Below are 13506 nucleotides of genomic sequence, written 5' to 3'. Positions count from 1 at the left end.
AACCCGCTTGCACCAACCTGCGGGGGATATAATGTATCATTCACAGCCAGAGATGAAGCAGGAACGGTTAGATAGAATCAGGTCTGGTAACATACAAGGCTAAAGAGCCAGTCACGGGCGAAACATGTATTACCTTGAGCTCATTCAGTAAAACAAAACATGTTATTAAAGACCACATTTGATCTGGTGACACACTCAGAGGCACAAGGCCATCAAGTATGGCAGGAGAGAAAAGTGCAAGTCATTGTCTGAGTATGGAACAACAAACTGCCACCTCGGTGTGTGTGAACTGAAGCCTTGAGGACGCTGCCGCACCCCTGAGTACTGCCAGCTCTCACACAGAGACAGAGTAAGAAAACAGAGAGAAAGAAAGAGAAGGACGGAGAGAGGAGGAGATTAAAGCTGCACTTTGCAACAACTAAACACAAGCCAAGATCCGAAACAAGAAGCACTGTAGGGCACAGTTAACAACCATTTACATTCAGCGTTGGCTCTGAACTGATAGCAAAGTCAAAGGATGTTTATTAGCCGCGTACGTTTCAGACAAATATTCTGATTAGAATGGGAGAAATCTAATTAATTGCTTGATTCACTGAATGAACCCCCGAATTTGTAATGCAATCATAACAACTGCTTTTCAAGGGGCTCTTGTTAAATTTAATTGGGGGAGAAAAAAAAACATCCTCTTTCACTGAATGAATGAAAATCAAATTAGGCCTGAAACTGGAGGAGTCGGCAAGTTTGTTCTGGCGTGCCATGAAAAACAATAAAAAATATTTAAATGCACAAGTGTATGACAATATATATTTTACAAAGTCACGCATCATCTATTTTGTAACATGAAAAAATGACATATACCAGGGGCACGGAGTGAAAAAGAGGTGAATGTATACTGTGTACTCACTGTTAGAGATGTCTTCAGCTCTTTGACATAACTGCTGTAACACCTGGAGAAAAAGCAGAAACAAAAGATCACTGTGGTGCGGGGTAAAAATACAAGCTGACTGAGTGAAATGGGTTTCCAGCATGCTTTCGTTTATATGATAATATAATGGTTATATTATATGCAGTGTTGAGATCATGCAGGAAGATCTTCCTTCTGAGAGCCTGGGGGGGGCTGGGGAAGAAGCCCTCTTAAACTACCTGGATATCAAAGTTACACTGACACAACCTAGTATTTGTGGTTTCAGACACATCAAACAGAAAGTACAGTGACGTGTGAAACACAGCTGTGGCACGCACACACAGAAAGATATCCACACACACAAAAAGTCTCTTTCTCCACGAGCCCTTTCTTGCAAAACCTGTTTGTTAGAAATGGATCTAGACACTGGAGCTTTGAGTGTGAGGATATTTTCCCCAAACACAAGACAGTTCTTGCAGAGAACCAAGCCTTACCAGCGTTCTCACGCCCATCTCTCATGCATTGTCTCTCAGGCCCTCCTGTGCTCTTACAGCCTGAGCCTAATCTGAGCAGCTCACCATAACAGCCGCCACCCTGCTATGTATATTATACTCCAGCAAGCAAACACATCCATGTTTTACTGCTTTTACTTATGCTAACGTACAGTTATTCTGACAAACACTTTTCTGTTCCAATGTCATTTTTAACACGTCAGCATATTGAGATGGTATCGGAAAAAAGACACCGCATACATACGCACACACAGACATAGGGAAGCAGGCTCTGAAAGACATTTCCAGACACACTCAACACACAGTGTTTGTGTGTTGAGTGTTATAGCGTGTGTGGGTAGCTATCTAACAAGGTTTTGTTGACAGTAAACACGTCCATCTGGTCACAAGCAACAGAATTTAGTCTGATGGGCCCTTCAGCCGCACATATGCGGTCAACTATGCTAGTTATATATTTGTCCTTTTTTATTTCAGTGAACAAATCTTGTTTAAAAGAGATGTATATTTATAGTAGATATGATTATTATTGCAGTTCATTTCAGACTTTCTAGATGCCTTCCAGTCATGTCAAAGTCTGGCACATAACGTGTTGTGCGTCTGTCACTACAGCTCACTTTATCATTGAACAGAAATCACCGAGACCGGCAGTGTTGACAATAATGGCGCTGATCGAACTGCAATGGCTTCCCTTCATTATCTACACTCTTACACAGACATACTGACAAACACACATTCACAGACACACACAAATACTTTGATAACTCATCGCAGTGATGATGATAACAGAGAGCCAGGTAGGCTGAATTCATCTTCAGCTTTTTCATAAAAGCCTATTAGTGGATGATTAAAGGATCTCTGCTCATAGGGCTTCAGCACAGAAAATGATTTGCCAGCCACGAGGCAGGTGAATTACACTGGATAAGAAAGCCAGTGCTGTCTGCCATCATTTGCCTGACTGAGAATCCGGCTGTTAGTCTATTAACCTCATTTTACTGCAAGATCTTACCCGTTTTACATCAATGGCAGATTGATAAAATATTACAAAACACACACTGTAGCCTGTAGCCTCCTTCAACAGCAATGTCCTCATAATGGTGTCCTTGTAAGATGTTTGGGCTGCAACTAACAATTGTTTTCATTATCAATTAATTTCAGGTTATTTCTTCCGTTAGTCATTTGGCGTACAAAATGTCAAAAAGTTGTAAAAGATATGGCTTTTGAAAATCTTTGAAAAGAAGCCAAAGATGACATCATCACATTGCTCGATTTTTCTGACGATCCAAAATCCTTAAGATATTCAGTTTACTACAATACAAATACAATACAACAAAAGAGAAAATCCTCACAAGGGTTGAATTACTTAAACAATATGCCTTATTTAATAAAAAGCATACATGTAATCAAGCTTTTTTTTTTAAGTAAACAAAGCTGTTTGTTATAGCCTATAACGACCAAAGCCATACAACAAATTACTGTTATGCTAGTGAACTTACATTACACAACAATTAAAATGATTTTTATTTTAGCCATCATTACTTAGTCATTTCCATCTAATTCATTTAAAAGGCAAAAAATAGAGAAAAACAGGAACTATCTGCACTGTATAAATACCTGCATTTGCACTCCAGGCAAGCTTGCACGTGGACAATGTACAACAGGACTGTAATGACGTCTCTGAATTGTCTTGTTTGGTTTCCCTAATCTAACGCTAGCCCGCTTGCCTCAGCCACACAGATGTTGACTTTACTTTCAGGCATCTGCACAGGGTTGAATACAAGGGTCGGACTTTTGTAACAGCCACCAGAAGAGCATGGAAAACAAGTGTACTCAGAAAATACACAGATTGAGATTGGACTAGAATCCCTTGCTTTTTAATATTTGATGCCTTGTTAGAAGAGCGACACTGGTGAGGTGTTTGTCTCTGTTGTCTCTGTTGATCTCTGGCACACCGGCCCTGTGGGAGTGAGCTACTGAGACTTGGCCGCAGACATTTTCCTGAAGCCCCAGAACAAAACAGGCAAGTCTTGACAGTCTGTCCGCCACCGAGTCGTCACACAATCAGTTGCAGGAAACCAATCCCTAAATAGCAGTGATTCATCTCTTCATCACACACAATGCCAGTACACAGTGCACAAAGAAGCTCTCTCTTCCTCCCTCTCTCTCTTTCTCTCTCTCTCTCACTCTGTCTTACCCTATCTGTCTCAACCCCTTCCCCCCAGTGTGGTCTCTCATGCTGCTTAAAAATAAGTGCTTCTCCCAGCTTTCTTTTCCCTGTGATTTACCGGCAGTATTTAACTGCAGGGCAGCATCTTTTATTGTTACATGATCTGGGGCTGAAAGCTGACAAAATGGAATCTCTGTGCAAGTACCTTTGTACGTGAGTAAGTGTATGTTCAGGGCAAAGTAGGGAGCGGGTGCAGGAATAAAGAACTTGTGTGAGAAACGTTTTCCTAAGTGCAATTCAAATCCTCCCAGCTGTTCTTGCTGTGTATGTTTGTCATTCCACTAAATGGCTTCTTCCTTGACTTGATGGAACAAGTGCCATCTCAAGGGAACGGGTTACACCACACGCACAAAGTAAAGCGCTGTGAGACGGGCAAAAAGCTCAAAGAATTAGCGCAATCCATTTGTGAGAGGAAGAATGTATACATGTATATGAAATATCAGGCTCGACATGTGTGCGTCGTTCTTCTTTGCATGTGTACGTACACTTGTTTTTGTGTTGCCATGATGACTCTCCTCTCAATGGCAGAGAGCCCATTGCTGCATTACCCAATCCACTTCCTTCCCTTGCTTTTCTTCGCAAAGATAAATCTCATTCAGATGTGCAGTCAACCAGGCCTTGCTGGTGACTCTCCGCTGTTGGATTTGGAACAATGATATCAGTACAGTATGTGACCAGATCATCACCGGTGGATAATCAGACTTGCACAGGCCCACTCAACAGGTTCGGTGTGTCGCTACAGCCTTGATGATCCATCAAGATGACGTGTGAAGGTCAGAGTAGCCGTGACCAACACAGCTGTCACATCTCCTCCCAGCACCCTCTTGGCTAACTGGCCTTCCAAAACACTCAGCACAAAACACGGCCAAGTGGGGAGCACAGGGGCCAAGGCCAACAGAACAAGCCTATAGCCCCGGCTGGGGTTGTATCATGACATGATTACCCCTCCGTACAATAACACTGGATGTGTTGAAGATTGCAATGTGTATTAGTGTTGGCTTCAAGATTTTATTCACCACCCAATACAGCCGCAATGTTAATGACTATCAGCTCCGTTGTGTGAGAGGGAAATGCTACGGTGGAGCTGTGTGGAGAGCAGATGTGAATCCACTTTGATTTCCATGCCTGTATGTGTGTGTGTTTGTGTGTGTGTGTGTGTGTGTGTGTGTGTGTGTGTGTGTGTGTGTGTGTGTGTGTGTGTGTGTGTGCAGCTTCTATTAAATGGATCTGCTGTCTCCTTGATCAAGGGAGTCAATAAAGGGCCAGTCCTGTCAAACCCTCGGGGGCAAGCGTGTGTGTGTGTGTGCACATGTGTGTGTGTGTGTGTGCACATGTGTGTGTGTGTGTGTAAGAGAGAGAAAGAGAGAGAGAGAAAGAGAGAGAGAGAGAAAGTGTGTGTGTGTGTGTATTATGGTCAGAATTTGAAGTCCTCTGACAGGTGAGTGATTGAGTGCTTTCATTTCCCTCCAGCGACAACAAGACACGCACACACAAACACATACATAGTATATACACACACACACACACACACACACACACACACACACACGATGGAGGATGGAGAGAGCAAGAGAGAGCTGTTGTTTCCTAAAGGATGCTGCTCCTGCCTGCATGCTTAAATTAGCTCTAAATGTTTGGATTACACACGGGAGCTCTCACAGAGGATTTAGCAGCCATAGCCTGGAGGGTGTGTGGATGTTTCCATCTACATCCAAACACACGCATGCACGCACGCACACACAAAAAAAAAGTGTCCTTACACAGATCACAAACATATGTCACTCAATTATCACTCACTATATGCTGTGAAGCCTTGACAACAGAATATGAGTCACATTAATCTAAGCCAGACAAAATCTGCAGCAACACATTCACTTTTGCTATGGGGGTGACAGCGTTTCTACATGTTTTAAGAGTGCAGTGTTGGCTTCTGGGGGGAGGATAGGATATGCTAGCAGACAGAGACAGGGAGAGAAAGGAGGAGAAAAAGAGAAGGGGAATGAGGGAGGTCAGCGCCCCCGGTCTCAGATAAAGGCCCTCTCCCTCCCTTCTGCCTCGGCTTTCGAAGCCCCTGCCAGGATCGAGAGGCGTCTCACGTTACAGCTGTCTCTCAGTGTCATCGTTCAGAAAGAAAGAGCACAAGCGAAAGAGAGCGAGAGACAGACAGAGTGTGAGAGAGACAGACGGACAAGAGAGGGGGAAAAGCGGGACAATGACACACACCAAGCGGGGCTAGGCTTTCATAGCTGGACAAGAGAAAAACAACAACAGCAGCAGCAGGTTCGACTGGGCGAGGAAGCCCTTGTGGTTTGGCTGCCTGGTGGTGTTTTCCAATAAGTGAAGTTAATGCAACATCAATTTTCACTACAACGTGGAAGTGTTTCGAAATCGCTGAAATGTGCTTTGACCTTTTCAAGACAAATTATTTCAAAATGTAATGTGAACAGAGCTAGTCAGATCATTTCCTCTGCACCATCTGGGACTAACTGAACACTTCCCCAGAAGAAAAAGGGGGAAATAAATGTTTTAATACCTTCTTTTTGTGTCCAGTGAGAACAGAGAAGGAGGAACACACAGAGAAAGCCATGGTAATGACGGTAAGAACGTGTGCTATAGGGCTTCTGTGGATTAGACATCGTTGAGTCGCCTCTCTACACATGAGTATCCATTTTTAACTTTAAAATGCTAAAAACAGCAGCATGTCCCAGGTCAAATAATGACTAATCCGATGACTGCTAGCATTTCAGCCTGCGCTGCTAACAAGGTGAGGACAACATGTAGGTCAGTACAGAGTTGAGTTAAATTTAGATTGAATGCTTATTTCTTTTCTGTAACTTTTTCTGCAGATAAATAAAGGATGCCCATGAATTCAAGATAAAAACTTCATGAAGGAAAGGGTGCAGTGTATGCAGATTTTTACTCCAAGCGCTTACACAGCCGACACAGTGCGATCTGATTATACCAGTGTGGTTTACATAAAACATGGTCCTAAGCAAATACACATATAGCTATTGCACAGCTCAAAACTGCCTCCCTATTTATTTTTCTCTATCCTTGTCATTTCTCATGGCACTCTGTAGGAGTTAAATATTTAAAATTCTGGCTTAGCTTGGAGCAGGCTTTGCCAGCACAGCTAAAATAAAAAGCCTTTGTGGCAGGAGTGACCAGATTTTAAATGCTGAAGAAGATCAATAAATGGGGGGCTGTCGAGGCACAATCTCATGCATTTGTGTGTGTATGTGTGTGTCCTGTCCCTATGCGTAAATGCCTGTGTCTTGACAGCAAGTGTGTGTGTGTGTGTAGATGTTTGTGTCTACGTGCGTCTTAACACCCACCAAGGCTCACAGCTCCCCTGCCTGCTACAAGCTATTCTATAGTATCATCAAGAACCCCACTGACCCAGGAGGCACACCAATAGAGAAACCAATATCATTCCCATTCCCACATCCGAAGCCGTCTACCTATTTCTTTTCCATTCCCAGTATCCTTTTTCCATCTGAGTGCAGCCAGCATTGGTGAATTGAAGAGAAAAGTGTAAATACAGGCCCCCTGCTACAGAATGAGAATGTCAAGGTGCGGTAAACGTTTAAATAAATAGCAGGCTTTACAGACGTTGTCAACATTTCCATAATCAAGTTCCTGCTGAAACAAAATGATCGGCACCTCGACAAGATGGACAGGGAGGGGGAAAAATGACAGGAAACATTTTGTTGAGTTTTCTTCCAAAATCAAATCATGTTTATGCTGTTCTGATCCAGCATATTTCCCACCCTGAATGTCTCCGTTTCATGCAGCACTGATGTTATGTCTTTTCAAGGGAAGAAATGCATTCATAACATTGTTGCATTTTTGTTTTGTTTCTTGTTACTTTTATAGGAAAAAACACATTAAAGCTCACATAAAGTGATAACCTTCTTCGCTACCGCATGAATATGTGCTGGAAACAAACAATGGTCCGACAAACAAGTACGCATGCTGTTCTGTGGTTCCACAAAACAAGAGGTACATCTGTATTTTCTCCTGCTCGCTAATGTAGAAAACAAAAACAACCTTGAAATGGAAAAATCATCAGGACCTTTTGAGACTTCATTAAAAGAAACTAGCATGGACTTTCCAAACAAGGCATCTCTTCGGAGGGGAAAATCAACCCTTGCACCTTGCTGGTGGAAAAACAGGCATCCAAACGAGACGGAGCTAGCACAAACAACCTTGACTTTCATCAAGGAAATTCTCACATTGAATGATAAATAGAGGCCCAGGGGACGAACAGCAAAGAAGCAGCTTATCGCCTTTCCCTCCCAAATTTGGCCGCACTGTCTTCTGTCTCCTGAAAGTCAACGCGGGGTGACCCACTTGCACTCTACACTGCATATTGTTTGGTAATTAATCCACCATATGTAATCCACACAGATATGTAGAGACAACTAAAACGGGTTTTGTTTAGTCTTAATTAACAGTTGAGATTGTTCATTAGTTACAACGGGGGGCTTATGTGCCCGATCTCATTAGTTTTACCTTCAAAACATGGATGTATTTCTCATTATACAGACACAGGCAGTAATTTCTGCACAAATGAAGCCAGAATACTTTAAAGGCTCATGTTAAAAGTGTCCATCACCAAGCGTGCAATTTAGACAATTATTTGTGTACCTCGACAATTAGCAGGACATCCAGCGAACCTGCCGTCCGTGTTACCAAAATAGCAAGGTAACATAAGGTTAGGTAGATCGTCTGAGAGCGAACAAACATTCCTGCTGAGAGGACATTAACCTGCAATGCCATGTAAACACGTATCAATACGTGAGCTGCCTGCATGGGTCTATGACACACAGCCACAAAACAGTAGGCCAAGACGCACACAGCAGCACCGATTTGATCGGCAACAATAAGAGGCATGATCATTCTAATGCTGAGAAGCTTTTAGGGCTTTCGCTTCTCAAAGGACCATTAGTCCTTATAGGATTAATGTCTAGTACCAAAACATCGGTTTATGTCGTCAGTTTCTTGGTGCATTATTTCATTTACCATCGTTGTTTTTCTGTGTGTGTGTGTGTGTGTGTGTGTGTGCGTGTGCGCGGAAACATTTCAATATGCAAATGGCTGACCGATGGCGAGGGATGAGGAAACATGATAAGGACTCTGTCTAACATTAGCTTGTGAATCATTTGGTTAACGCAGAGCAGACCTCGAGTTCCTCTCTAAATTTCACAGCTCTATGTCAGCGCTAACATGCAGAGATTTGACAGGCCTCCCAGATGGCCATTATCAATAGATTATTTGTAGGTCTAATTAATCTCTCTCTCTAAATGTAACAAAAGAAGGATAACAACGGCATGAAGTATTAAGTTATACTCAGACTTGATATAGCACTGCCATAAAAAGTATCCTCGTTACATAAGTTAACATGAATATGGTAATGCTTAAGTCATTAACAATGTAGTCTTCTGCTATCGTGTCTAAAGCATACATCATTTACATTATGATACAACTTGTCACAAAGAAAACAGTACATACTGTAGCCCATGTCATATTAGCGATAGGCTCAATGAGAGCAAACTCCACTATGAGGTTAATTCCCTTTTTTTTAATAACCAGTCATTTCTATTTTCACATTTGCCAAAACTGATATGGGTATATACTGGACATTTCAGTTTAATATTACTGTTGAAATGTGCTTCAGGTGTGATCCTTGGTACAGATGCAAACACCTCAAAGCACTGCTTTATTCATTCATGTCCTGATTTAATAACACTTTATATAATTAGAAGGTTTTCCCTATGGATTTTTCTTTGTTCTTGCATTTTTTTTTCTGCTGCAGATGAATGCTGAAGTGTCGACCGTCACTACAGCGTATCGTCACATGTGAAAACCGGTTTTGGTAAACTGTGGAACTGAGCTCTGCTCGATCATCACAAAAAGTTGATCATAGTCAGAATATTTTAGTGGTTGTCTCATTTAGGCTAACATATATAGTGTGTTATGGCATAAATAAATTAAAGTGCACACCTATAATGCACTTGTTATTGACAAATGAATCATTCATATGCCCGATACATTAATTTTTTTATGACTCCCAGTACAAAGTGATACCGTAACATAGTTTTAAGGAAGCATTGACTCATACCGATGACTTGATCGTTATATCATGCACACCTAATAAATCTCACTTCATTTACAAAAGAACACTAACTTTGGTTTCATCCAAAGAAAAAAAGATAGCCCCATATTCAATAGTAAAGGATTATAGAGAATATAGCCATGTGTGCACATGGGATTGTCTTCTCAAAAGCGGTCCAAGTTCTGTCAGATTCAGCACCCCCAGACACAGAGCTCGTGAACCTAATTTCACCTAATCAGCTTAGTCAATAGCAACCGTTTGCTGTGACTTTGGTAGACATGCAAATAGGGCTTAACTATGTCTATCCTTAATTCCTGAATGTTCAAGTCAAGCGGAAGTCCTCCTTTATCTCTTCAAAAACAACAGTTCCAATTTCGGAGAGAGGAAGGGAGATAGAGAATAAAACTCCAGCTGAGAGTTGATTTTTTTTTTTTTTTTCTTCTTCTTCTTTCTTGGCCTGGCAAGGAGAGACATCTCTGATTTGAGTGTGCTTGAGGTAGCACAGTGTGCTTTCATTTCAAACAGACATAGCAAACAAACTCTGACAGATTTGTTCCCCTTTCTTCACTTTTGCTCTTGCTCACTCTCTCTTTCAAATTATGGGAAAATGCACTGCACAAATATATTAGCACGTCTTGTCAGTTTGTATGTTCAGCTGCAGCACATGCACCGCGTGCACACACACACACCCACACACACACACACACACAAAGATGCACATTTTTAAATAAATCTGCACAAAAATGACGCCAACAACAGATAGTTATAATAGTGGTGGAAAACTGCAAGACACTGTTCCGTTTCAATTCACTGATACCACTAATGGCTTCTTAGCAGCTCCATGAAATCAAGCAGCTGTCATGTCGATGCATCAGCAGTGAGAGGAGGGAGAGCCATCCCCATAAGGACAGAGGCACCGCGCCTTCATGTTTGGCTAAACATCTGCTCCTCTGCACTCCAGCTTTGCAGCAATAAACGGGCAAACAAAAGAGGTGGGAGGTGAAATGATCAGATTTTCCATTTCAAAGCATTTGTTCGGTTTGCTTTCCCCCCCCCCGCTCCCCTCCCACCTCTTTCTTAAACTGCTTACAGGACATGGGGGAAGAAAGTTTTAACTATGTGGGACAGAGCAAATGCTCAAGCTAAAATACACCCTTTTGCAAGATGGATGACAGAAATTAAACAAGGTCAGCATTTGCCAGGAGTCTCCTGTCTAAACTGTTGCGAGTCAGTGTTATAGCTCATTCAGGGGCGATTCAAACGATGCGCGTGAGGATGACGAGAGATTCGTGTGTGCATGTATGCACGTCTTCAACTTGCCAAATCTGTCATACATCGACTCAACCGTGTGTGTGAACAGCACAAGTGCATCAATAAATGTTTCTTTAAAGGGCAATAAATACCTTTTTAATCACATCAACTGTTTCAAACAACAAGGATGCCTGATCGTGTGTTATTTGGCGGTGACATCCAGTTACATTTCATTTTGACTGTTCTTCCCCTAATGGGATCCTTGGTAATATCCTTCCTTCCTTTCCTCCTCCCTCCCTCCTTCACTCATTCATTCATTCATGTTCAGTTGCTAGATTAAACATGAAAGTCAACTTTCAAATCACACTTAACAACATATCAGGTTAAAAAGGAGCATAACTGCCTTGGTTTAAATGAGGGTGTACCGCGCTGTCCACCTGTCTCTCCCTATAAGCACGATCCTGACATACAACGCTACGTCACTTAATATCTGCTTTTTAAAGCAAACGTCTTGACCACAAACACGAACTGCCCCCACCTCTCTTTCTGATAAAACTGCCACCAAATCATCGCTGACAATCTATTAGCCAGCTTCATTTTCTTTCGAAATAGAAACCCAAACAGGACGCGAACTGCCGTCTCAGTGTTATTTTTCCCTAAGAAGTCTAAAACTTTGGTAAAACTTGCGACCAAAAAACGTGGATCCATTTCCTTTTAAAGTAGCCCGTGTGTTTGTGTGAGGGAGAGAGATAGTTGAGGGGGAGGCAGGGGTGCTTGGAGGGGGGCGAATTTAAAATAACCAAGATGGCGAGAGGCTTGTTGTTTTGGAAGGGGCAGAAAAAATGGAGGATATTGTAATATACACAAAGGGATAAATTTCAACAACTCGGCCAGGCGGCTGCTAGCTTGGCTGCATGCATGTCGGTTTGAGGAAGCGACAGCGCGATAGCAGCTCCGCGGTAGGCTGGCCGGCGACGGGACTAGCAGGGCTGCGAAACTCCGACCCGCCGCGGGAAAGAATTTAATATTATAGCCTTAGTCCGAGTAAATCCGAACCGAGGGCGATATTTCTGTATTTGTCGCTAATTATTTTATTTTCGCGTCGAGGGAGTATTAAACTGGATGGGTTTTAACGGACGGACAAACGACAGTCCACTGTATGCTAGTTACCCCCTCTCTCTCTCTCTTTAACGTAGACGGTTACGAACATCCAGCACTAAATACGCAAACAACAAACCGATATTCACACGGTGGACAAAAGCAAAACAATACAACACCATTAAAACCCTATTTTTTAAAAAAAAAAGTTAAATGTCTCCACCTTTAAACAAGTTATCAAATAGCCCGAGTGGGCTGCGAGAGAAAAGGACACAAAGACGGTTCCCACTATCAGGTCACCACTCATAAGAGGAGGAAGGAAGAAGAAAAACACTTCGTTTTATATTAAACAGGACAAACTTTATACATTTGACTAAACGTACCGCTAACAAACACGCCGAGCCAACGAATTAAGAGTGTAGAAACTATCTGTAAGCTGAGGTGGGAAAAGAAGAAGCGAAGAAAGTAGAACCGAAGCCAGCTCCACGCAGCTCATCGCTGATGAGAGGGGGAAAACGGCGTCAGTGAAATAAAAACACTTACCTTATTTTAGTTTCGACACTTTACTTATTTCCAGCGTGGGGTTTTTTTTTTAGTTCAACTGACAATTCGTCTCAGGTCTTCTTCTTCTCCACTCTTTTTCCCCCTTGGTCGCTTTTGGTTATGAAAGAGAGGTCGGGGACGAATGATAAAGAAGGGAATTGGGCAGTAATTGAGTCTCGGTGTGTGTGAGTGAGCGTGTGCGTGTGTTAGTTACTAACAGCAGATTGAAGGAGACTCTTCTCAAGGTTTATTCAGCTCCACTTCAAGGAACCGACCTGACGTCAGCTCACTACTGCCACACAAAGAAAACTTATTATTTGTGCAGCGGCAGGGTGCTCTTATTGACCGTTATTACTTAAAACGCGACGTTAGACACACACACACGCAGCAGCGGCGGGATGTAGCGGTAACTTTATTTATCGCGTTATTAGTCGCGTCCGCACCGTGCGGACATTATGGCGATCATCGGCCGCTAGTGTAAACAAATAACATCATATAGCCCGCATTAAAAAAAAAAAAAAAAAACATGAATTCATGTTCAATCCGATACAAGACGCAACTTTCATATAACTTTGAGCAGTTTGATGAATTGTTATGATGATGATTTATGATTTGATTAAAGGTGGATTTACATTAACTATAGCAAATTGTACCATTCGGTGCGGCTACAACCGTCTTCATCATTCTGATAACCCTTGATTTTGTTTTCTTTGTGGAATTATTTTTGAAATGTGTTATATGAATAAAGTACATTTATTAATAATTAGAATATTTTTGCATTTTAATGACTTAATCGTTAACATTAAAGGCTGTTTGAAATATATATCATTCACACATTTGCTGCTATATGTACAGT

General features: G+C 42.0%; 1 protein-coding gene across 15 annotated transcripts in view; it reads right to left on the bottom strand.

The window, feature by feature from the left end:
- The window catches only part of baz2ba (bromodomain adjacent to zinc finger domain, 2Ba), a 62489-nt gene extending 49582 nt beyond the window's left edge, over positions 1-12907 (bottom strand). For 3 of the 15 annotated variants that reach the window (XM_084014449.1, XM_084014448.1, XM_084014436.1), the window contains exons 1-2: positions 12651-12901; positions 905-947 (exon numbers count right to left, since the gene is read on the bottom strand). The gene's annotated coding sequence lies outside the window, so the exon portion shown is untranslated. Of the gene's footprint in view, positions 1-904; positions 948-12650 lie in introns of all 15 variants that reach the window. The other 12 variants (XM_084014443.1, XM_084014437.1, XM_084014441.1 and 9 more) reach the window with 7 other exon arrangements.
- Between the last annotated feature and the right edge of the window lie 599 nt (positions 12908-13506).

Source organism: Eutrigla gurnardus (genome assembly GCF_963514095.1).
Source record: "Eutrigla gurnardus genome assembly, chromosome: 1".
In the NCBI taxonomy this organism is placed as follows: Eukaryota; Metazoa; Chordata; class Actinopteri; order Perciformes; family Triglidae; genus Eutrigla; species Eutrigla gurnardus.
This window is presented reverse-complemented; position numbering and strand designations above follow the sequence as displayed.